Here is a 10,986-nt window from a genome sequence, read left to right as displayed (position 1 = left end):
CGTATCTTTTGAATAATTATGCAATGTTATCTAGTGACATGGTAATTTTATTACAGTTTCTCTCCATTAAAGTCTTTAATTCTCGCCTCTATTAACTACACTACATACAAGCTGAACACAACGAACGACACACTTTTTGTCTTTCTTATGTATATACGATTGTTTCATGTTTTTTGTATGCACTATGAAATGGTTAAGACACAGCAAACACCAGTTGACTTTGACATTTTTGCCTTATGATTTCTCAACATCAAGACTACTTTACTGTTACATTGTGATATTCTGTGTACATTTTTGCATCTGAACACTGTCAATGTCTTTGACATTTTACGTTTTCTGTCATGTTATGCTATATGCTTAATTATGTTACCATAAACCAGTCATTATTTAGTGAGTATATGATGTAAATGCACGACATTAATCTTTGTTCATCATTTTCAGAAAGAAATAACATGTAAAGGAAATAAATTAAACAGAAATGGGAATTTCACCTACGGAATAAACGAAAGAAGATGCAAAAACCTTATGAGGAAGAGTAAATGGATCAGGATTAACAAGCATTAACAAGAATATACTATACACATCGTTGAATCGCAGTCTTAACTAATTTTTCTTTCAGAATACGAAGCGATTGATGCAGGCTGTCAGACAGAACTACACATCTTAGTTTTAGTGATGAAATATGCTAGAGATAAGGAATAGTTATGTAATGAGTAATGAAGTGATATTTTGCAGATGATAATGAATGCTGATGAATAATGATGAAGAATATGCTACTATGGATAATGAAGTTTTTCTTTACAGGTGATGATAATAATGGAGTTATGATAATGTAAGTAATGAAGTGATGGATAATGAAGTTCTTTTTTCTCTTTACAGATGAGGTAATTGTTGAAGTTATGTATTTATGCTATGTAGTTATTTAAGTATTTGTTGCAGTTTGCTTTGACAGCAGGTGTTATATTGCATAGTATAATGACGGAATATTTTGGAAAGGACAGCTATGGAACACATTTTTATATACATTTCACTACCTGTTAATTGAAAGTTCACTACTTTTCAGCATAAAATGCACTTCTTCTTTCAGCTTAATAATCCATTTTTTTATACATTTTTGCAGGAGAAATTATTTATGAAATTAATGTGCTATAAGCAGTTGTTCATTAAATCTATGTCATCTATGAATGTGATTACATATACTCTACTTGTTTCATAATCTTGCCACAGCTGACTTATGATGAATGATGTTACACATTTTCATTTACACCAACAACCCAGAAGCAAATTTTTCGCTCTTGTTTTCCCTTATAATTACCCAAAGCAATGCATTGATAACAAAAAAAAAATGTATCACCAGTTCCAAATAATGCTACTCATTTAAGACAGTTCTGAATAATGCTGAATGATGAAAAATGTTGTGTACTATTCAATAGTTGCTGGCCAATGAGTGTCAATAATTAGTATAACTAAATGAATTATGTTAATACTATGCCATTCATTAGCTCCTGTTTTCAATGATGACTTCTGATGTTTTGTAACTGGCCAATGAGTGCCAATAATTAGTATAACTAAATGAATTATGTTAATACTATGCCATTCATATGCTCCTGTTTTCAATGATGACTTGTCATGTTTTGTAACTGGCCAATGACTGCCAATAATTAAAAATGTTTTGTACTATTCAATACTTGCTGGCCAATGAGTGACAATAATTAGTATAACTAAATGAATTATGTTAATACTATGCCATTCATTAGCTCCTGTTTTTAATGATGACTTCTCATGTTTTGTAACTGGCCAATGAGTGCCAATAATTACTATAACTAAATGAATTATGGTAATACTATGCCATTCATTAACACCTATTTTCAATGATGACTTGTCATGTTTTGTAACTGGCCAATGACTGCCAATAATTAAAAATGTTTTGTACTATTCAATACTTGCTGGCCAATGAGTGCCAATAATTAGTATAACTAAATGAATTATGTTAATACTATGCCATTCATTAGCTCCTGTTTTCAATGATGACTTCTCATGTTTTGTAACTGGCCAATGACTGCCAATAATTTAAAATGTTTTGTACTATTCAATACTTGCTGGCCAATTAGTGCCATTAATTAGTATAACTAAATGAATTATGTTAATACTATGCCATTCACTAGCTCCTGTTTTCAATGATGACTTCTCATGATAATACTGAATGATGAAAAATGTTTTGTACTATTCAATACTTGCTGGCCAATGAGTGCCAATAATTAGTATAACTAAATGAATTATGTTAATACTATGCCATTCATTAGCTCCTGTTTTCAATTATGACTTCTGATGTTTTGTAACTGGCCAATGACTGCCAATAATTAAAAATTTTTTGTACTATTCAATACTTGCTGGCCAATGAGTGCCAATAATTAGTATAACTAAATGAATTATGTTAATGCTATGCCAATAATTGACTCTCATTTTCAATGACTTCTGATGTTCAATATAATCAGATGATTTATGAACATTATTTTGTAATACTTCATACATGGTACAGAAATGTTCAGTAACTGGGCGATGAGTGCCACCAATTACTTAAATCAGCTGTTAGACTAATGTAACTCTCAATGAAGACTAGTATGTGACTTAATGTCCTTCACCTATTGACCTAACTACCCTGAATTACTGCAACATCCATTTGTCCTGTCCATCCTCATGATCATGGAGCACTATATTCGGTTTTTGCACTAATTCTAGGTTGGTGTGCCTTGTAAGAGCGTGGTGTTGACACGACATGCTGTCCACCACCGCGAGCGATGGAGACGTTATTATGGTCCCACTGTTTGGTGTACCTAATGTACTGCCAAAGTGAAAACATGGAATATTACTACGACATTTCAGTGTCTTGGCTACGCTGATAAATACTTCTGGGAAAAGAACTTCAAATTGTGTCACTTGGTGTTGTACTTCTGTGGAAAGATATGGACTTTCAGAGCAGCTGCGTCCAACCTAAAGTGCTACAACCATGATGCAATCCTTCCCTTTCCTATCCTAATTCTTGTAACATAGTGAAAATCTTTTTTGCTAACATCATTTATATTCATGGCCTATACATTTTTTCGATTTGCTGAACTCCAGTGCAAGTGCACTTATGTCACTTGTCAACATGATTTTTTGCCATTGTGTTTGTTTGTTGTGAAAAAGCTAAAGACATTTTTTTTCGATTTGTTGATATATTCTGAAGTACAGTATATGTGCACTCTTGTCTTTTATATTGTATATACATTTTTGATTTGCTGATATGTTCTGAACTACAGTACACGTGCACTTACGTCATTTGTCAATGAGATTTGTTGAGCAAACGTTGAAGAATTTTTCAGTGCATGTGCAATTATGTCATGTGATAATATGTTTTTGTGCTGAACGTCAGTAAGTGTGCACTTTTGTCATTTATCAATATGATCTGTACATACATTTTTTTGATTTGCTGATACGTTCTGTACTCATTGTATATATTTTTTGTTATTGTCTATTTACTACATCTGTATATTCTGTGAATTGTAAAAGTTAATTAATTAAGACAAAATTTGTTGCTCATGGCAAGTCCAAATGACTCACCATCGCTGCCAAATTTTTGTCCCCCCAGTGGAGGGTTATGAAACGTGTATGTATTCATGTATTCAGTACCAGTGATGGCGAGGCATGACAGAATCTCTGACCAGAGAGTTATTTATCGTTGCTAGTCTGCGCTTGACCGCGCGAGAGTTCAGTTCCGAGTTGTAAGTTGCGAATGGCAGTCAGTCGCGAGTGGGACGCTGTCGGCGGCCGTCGACATGGGTCTCTGGTCAAGATTCAGGACGAAGTATATTGTTAAATAAGGTAATGAAGCTGCATTGCGCACATCAGATAATGTAATGTATATTTTTTTGTAATTAATTTGTTCAAGAAATGTCCCAATAATAATTTTGTTCTGAAAGCAATCTTTTAAGAAAATAATCATTACAAGTGAAACAATATTTCCTTTGCTTTTCCTCTCAGAATCAATTTATCAGATTTGCACAGGGCCTAAGGTCAGCGCAGATGACCTTATAAAATTTATCAGGTTGATCATAACATTAATTTTGTGGGGACTTAATATTTTTGCACATTGTTATTATCATTGAGTTTTACTACTGTGGGAAGCTAACATTTGCAATTCTCATTCAATTCATATCATTTAATAATAATTACGGGAAGGTTACACTTAGCTCGATGCATATTCACATTTAAATATTTTCTTTTTCATTTTTGTGGGGAGGTTACAAGTTCCGTTGGTCTTGGTACGTTAATCTTATTCTCACATATCTCTGATACTTGACAAAGTGTCTATACATTTATCTTCATGGCTATGTACAGGAATCTGATAATCTTCTTAGCTGCAGACTGAAACTTGACCATAGACTGGTACAGACTAATGCAGACTGGTACAGACAGTTGCAGATTAATGCAGACTAATGCAGACTGACTAATCGGAGGTTTCTACACTCGTTATAATACCTCGAGCGTTCAGGTATCACTGCGGGAGTGTGATCCGCGAGGAGAAAAGGTTCTACATTAGCAGCAATCTCATTGGCTGCGTTACATATTAATACGCGGATCGGCGGAAGCAGAATTTGGTCCGTCTCTAAGATAGCGCCATCTCGTAGTGCGGAGATGGACGAAAGCTGCGCCTGCGCTGTTGTGCTTAGCGGGGCGCGCTCTAGTGGGAAAGTTGTGTACGCGCTGACTACGCGGGACTATGTACACAACACCAATCACTTAGGTACTTGACATGACCAGTACCAGATTGGATGATATGAGTTGTCTATTGTTTAAGTGCATGTAAATCCACAACTGAGGAGGATGGTGTAAGTTGTTTTGCCTATCTTTTAGGTGCATGGAGCATCCACAAATGGGGAGGATGGTGTAAGTTGTCTTGCCTATCTTTCAAGATCATGAAATTCCCCAACCAGGATGGGTGATGTAAGTTGTGTCGCCTGTCTTTTAGGTACCTGAAACATCCACAATTGGGGTTTATTATGTAAGTTGTGTTGCCTATCATTTAAGTGCAGGCAACATTCACAAATGGGGAGGATGATGTATGTTGTTTTGCCCAGCTTATAAGTGTATGGAACACCCACAACTGGTGAAGATGATGTCAGATGTCTTGTCTGCCTATCAAGTACCGGTACATGAAATATTTTCTGAGCCAATTTTATTTTGACCATCATGTATAATAACTGTATGGCGTTAGTACCTGCTGTCAAACTTAGTAAAGGTCTGTGGTTATTTCGGCAGCGGTTTCTGATGCGGAAGGAGTCTACTAATATACCTTTAATTAACAACTAAAGAAACTGAAACCATTAATCTTGGCCATAGTATTAGTCCTTGGTTATAGAAATCTGCATTTTTAACTGTTCAGGAAAATTCCACTTAGAAAATCACCTTGTCTTCATTCTGGAAATACCTACCATGCAGTGATTTCTTCATACGAGGAACAAGGAAAATGACATTGGATGCTATGATACGAGAATCTGGAGGATGAGGCATAATTTAATATCCTAACCAAGCAGCATGTATAACTGTCTCACTTGCAGAATAAGCTTTAGTACTTTCGTGAAGTAGAAACACCTGTTTTGAGGGCTTTTCACGATGCTTCATCTTGACAACTACCCGTAATCTCGTTAGAAAGCGTCGGTAGTATGCTGCAGTGACATGTCGTACCCTTCTGAGCGTAACCAGGTAGCACTGCACCATTGCGGTCCCCCCCCCCCAAAAAAAAAGACAAAAAAAAACAAAAAAAACAAAAAAAAAAACATTCAGCAACTCCTTTCCCGTTTTCATCGGTGATGAATCCACATATCTTCTACCTATGCTCCTCTGTGTGAGACCACAGCGATACATGCAGTACTCGTTCATGGTGACACACCTAACGAGTGATCTGGATCGACCTGATACTGCTGCAATATTTGCACTGCTGTCTCAATGCAGCAGAGTTCTTAAATGGGTGTAATTGCGGAATTCATGGGGCAGCGACATTTTTCATATTCAGATTCTTGTGAATGATGTTGAAAGCTGAACCATGACTGATTTTGACTTTCTTCACTGTCGCCTTGACTGTGACACACCGGTCTGAGAGCACTGGGGCCTTTCCTCGGTTCTTTTCATAGGGAGGATGGGTCACTTCGTTCTTCGTCATTCATAGCTGTTTGACCTCACTAGAAGCTTTTGTATCACCTTACTAACGTATCATATGATGATGAAGTGTTACGATACATTTCCATCAATTCAGCATAGATTGTTGCAGCGCTGTTCTCGTCGAACCATACTCGAATTTATCAAAAGGCTGCGCCATTTTGTTTGGATATCATTGCGAAGTTTATGGTACGGTAGTGTGGAAATTTCTAAGTGTAGCACAAAAACAGATAGCTAACTTTCACATCATTGTGAATGGAGAATTTAGCCCTATGGAGATGCGCATAATTGCCAGAGCCACTATAAAATAAAGTTTTTTAAAAGTAATAGAGAGTGGTTCCGTTCCTCATCAACAATATTTAATGTCGTACTCAAACACGGAGGCTGAATTTCGACCCATTCTTTCTCTACGGAAAAACCCAAGAGGTGCAATCATTTAGTCAACGATAGAGAGAAGAACTCTCTTACTTGTGAATAAATAAGTGCAAACTAAAACTGATAAATGGCAGAATAATTATCATAGCCTATTCACATAGCTATTTTCTGTCAGTTGAGAAAGTTGGTCATCAATAGTTTTTTTTGTCATAGATGCCTCAGCTCTTTTATTTCAAGTGAGCTGCTAGAAAAGCACGTCATTGTTTGCTCTAGCCAGTAAGCACTTCGTGTGGAAACGACTTGGCTTTAAAGTGCCTCCTAGCTCCTGTGGCACGTTGGAAAGCTGACCTCACTGCCTCTCACAGTACCTACACAGAACGGCACGTAATGTATGTGGCGGCGTATCAGATCATATCAACAATTACAGGATGGGTCAAATAAAAGTGTTCCGGAGAACAGTGTTCCAGGGTACAAAGAAACACAACAGAGGAAAGGAAGTACAGTACTAAGCTGCCTATAGCAGATATAGAAAGTGACAACTATTCATCCCCTGGTACCTGTGGGTCCTGGTCAGCAATTTGCTGAAGATGAATCGAAGATAAAAAACTGCTGGACTTGCTGCAGTTTTATCCTAAATGTTCTGCTACAGTTCTTGAAAACTATGGGGGTTGTTTCGCTACCTCAGACTTGAGGGGTCCCCAAACAAAGTGATCGCATACTGACAGATCAGGTGACATGGGTAGCCAGCTGGGGCCGTGACGAGACTGACCTCTGCTAACAAGTCTGTCAGACATGAAGATTGTGTAAATGTTCTGCAAGGTTCGGCCCGCTATATTGACTGTTGCTCCATTGTGTTGGAAGTAACTGTAGGTCTTTCCTGCTTCCGTTAATGCTGGCAGAAATGGTTTCAAAATGTCTGGGCCACTTTTAATTGACACACCCTGTATATTAGTACTCCGAAAGCCGCCTGACGGTGTGTGGTGGAGGGTGCTTCTTGTGTTCAGTAACTGATCCCTCCCCTTCCCTGTTCCACTCGCGAATATTGCATGGGAAGATTAACTATCGGTAAGCCTCTGTATCACCTCTCCAGTTTCGACTCTGTTTGATCTCCAATCCTTTCTGGTTGACATGTATTTGCAAAACATGCGACAGTACGAGAAAAACGAAAAGACCGAATAAAATATCGCAGCATTAGCGTTGATAAATAAGCAACAAGATGAGAAAAACGATGAACCATCAAGTTACCTTCCATTAGGAAAGTGGATGCACTCAGCGACTGTTACGTGATTTATAAATTACAGACCGCAGCGATTAATCGTCCTTTTTTTTTTCTTTTGCAGGTTTTATTACGCAAATCCAGATTTCGGCTAGGAATAGCCATTGTCAACGCACTATTTTCTAATCTCTAAGCATGTCAGTTCCCTGCCGTTCGGTCGTCAGTCACAGTTCTTTGAATACTACTGTATAAATAATACTTCATTTATACAGTAGTGTTCAAAGAACAGCAGGGAACTGACATGCTTAGAGATTAGAAAATAGTGCGTTGACAATGGTTAGGCACTAGCTGAAGTCTGGGTTTGCGTAATAAAACCTGCAAAAATAACAAAAAACGACTGATTGCTGCGCTCTATAATTTATAAAAACGATGAATATTACGAAAGGACAGATGAACATTTCAAAGAAAACTTGAGAAAGTGGATCAGGAAAAAGAGATAAAGACACCTTCAAAGAAAACAGGAAAATTTTGCAAAGATATAAGCTTGGAGGTCAATTACCCGGTTTTGACAAGGGGATCGCTGAGATGTGTAAGAAAATCGGGGAGAAGATAAAAAGTCCAAAGCAAAAACTAGTCAAATAGTTGATGAGCAAATGTGTGGCAACGTCAATAAAATAAGAACATTGTCTCAAGAAGTGAAAGGCACTACGAGTCAGCTGCATAAAACTGCAGATGTAATCAAGGTATGAAAAGATGAAGTTACAGAAGTATCTAAGGTTTTAGGAACATCTCGAGCAGCTGGCATCACGTAGTGATGCGCAATCAGACGTAGAAGATTAGACAGATAATCAAATTAACGCCAACAGTTCTAACGAGGAAAGAGTTTGTGTCAAGGGTTGTCAGCCTTGATTCACTGCCGGAACTGACAACCGACGGAAAGCCCATAAATAGAAGATGTCGAATGTAATATGGCGCATCTCACAGAAATTCAACTAGCGATTGAAGAGCTATTGTCTAACTCGACGAAGCAGAACGAGGCAAAAATTAGCAGAAATGGTGAATTGTTTAGCAAATGGAAAGACAGAATGCTGAACTAGTAGCGCAAACAGAGGAGCAATTTTCAAAAACCCAACACATTTTGGAAAAAAAATGGGAGGAAAATCGAGAAACACATCACTGAATTAGCGAAGAAGAGGGTAGAGCATGCCATCAGAACGAGGAGATAGTGTTCGCAAAAATAGACGAGCAGATGCTTTACCATTATAGTGCTTGGGTGCTGCAGCGTTACTGCAGAAGTGTGAAATCTGGTGAATAATAAAAGGAAGAAATACCGTCTATAATTAGGGTAAAAGACGAAATCAACTAAGATGTAGTCAGTTGTTGCCAGGTCTTCGAAGGAAGCGCTTGCAATACGAATTCATGACATCCAGATACTGATGGCTCCAGTACGCCCATATCGACACGTCTGAATGCCTATACATGAGGTGCATAGGGGCCTGAAGGTGGCATTTGAATTGCCGAAACTGATTATGAAAATAAAATGGAATAAAATAACTTCTCAAATCGCACAGCTGTTTAGCGGTTCTCCCACTTGAAAATTGCGTCCTCCAGGTGCAAGCTCGCACCTGCCAGCTGCCGGAAGCTCCCCCCTTCAAAGAGGGTGTGCTGGGTATGTTCTACCTGAAGGAAACGGACATACATGGAGCAGGATGGCGCAGTTGGGAGCGCATTGGGCTGTTAACCCAAAGGTCCGTGGATCAAAACCACGTCCTGCTACAAATTTTAATTTCTTCTGCTCTGGTACATTGTAGCTCGGTATAGTCGCAAAATTGTAATACTTGTCACTGTACTGTTAATCTGATTTGATCCATTATAAATGGTTTTTGAAAGCCTGCGACTGTAGATACAATAGGTTTGCTTATAAACAAATAAATCTTCTGTTACCAGTCACGATTTTCTTTATTTTACTATTCGCACGACGCGTTTCGAGAAATAATTCCCATTTTCAAGTGCGTTTTTTTTATGTGTGTTAAGCCATTTCTTTTGATGTTGTCAGTGTGTGTGAGTCTGCTTCATTTTGTTGACTTTTACTGTAATACATAAGAAACGCGATTTTTAGTTGGGTATAAATTCTTTCTGTGAGGTTAGTGGCTAAAGTTTGAGAACAGTTTGTACTTACAGTTTTCTAATGGTTCCATTTGTGTATAGAGTCACACACACTTAACATCACACACAATTTGTACATTTTACACATCGAAAATATCTTATATAAACAAAACAGTTACAAAGATCTGTAAGTGCAAATTGTTCTCAAACTTTAGCCACTAACCTCACAGAAAGAATTGATACCCAACTAAAAATCGCGTTTCTTATGTATTACAGTAAAAGTCAACAAAATGAAGCAGACTCACACACACTGACAACATCAAAAGAAATGGCTTAACACACATAAAAAAAACGCACTTGAAAATGGGAATTATTTCTCGAAACGCGTCGTGCGAATAGTAAAATAAAGAAAATCGTGACTGGTAGCAGAAGATTTATTTATTTATAAACAAACCTATTGTACTGTTAATGTAGTGTATCCATTTAATATGTGTAACATGCCCCGCCAACAGTAATTGCAGGCTGCAGATTCGTTTATAGTTTCCCATATGTCCCGGTTCCTCTAATTCATACATTCCTCCACTCATTCTAATTGTGAATGCGGACATGGAGCAACGAGAGCCGTTGAGATCGAGAATGAGTATTTCGTTGTGCAATAGAGGGTGCAGTGATTTCCTGACTGAGATTTTAAGACAAACCACAAATATAAGTAGAAACCTCTATTTTGCTTGCAGTGCTCGTACCATCTGAGTTAGATGTGCTCGCTTCCTCTCCATCCTCATAACTTCAAGCAGCCGCTACTTCTCTTGCACTTTAAATACTTTACACATTCTGTTTTCCAACTTGGTGGACCACTACTTCTACGAGAAAGATCATTGCTCATGAACGTTAAGGGGAAACTTGTTCAGACATAATTCGGCACACAATTTTTTAAAGTGTTACTGAGATTTTTATTTTGTGCCGGAGGGGGGTTACCAATCTTCGGACTGGTTGCGGATGAAGCCCGCCACGTTGATTCTCCTATGGCAATCTCTCATATCAAAGTACTATTTACACCCAACTTCCTCAACTATTTATTGCATATACTCGTATTT

General features: G+C 37.7%; 1 non-coding gene across 1 annotated transcript; it reads left to right on the top strand.

Moving 5' to 3' along the window:
* Window positions 1-9,489: 9,489 nt before the first annotated feature.
* Trnan-guu lies at window positions 9,490-9,562 on the top strand. Its single transcript has one exon. It is a non-coding gene; the product is annotated as a tRNA-Asn (tRNA).
* Window positions 9,563-10,986: the final 1,424 nt, after the last annotated feature.

The sequence above is a fragment of the Schistocerca americana genome, chromosome 3 (assembly GCF_021461395.2).
Source record: "Schistocerca americana isolate TAMUIC-IGC-003095 chromosome 3, iqSchAmer2.1, whole genome shotgun sequence".
NCBI lineage: Eukaryota > Metazoa > Arthropoda > Insecta > Orthoptera > Acrididae > Schistocerca > Schistocerca americana.
The sequence above is the reverse complement of the archived record's forward strand: the minus strand, read 5'-3'. Positions and strand labels throughout refer to the sequence as shown.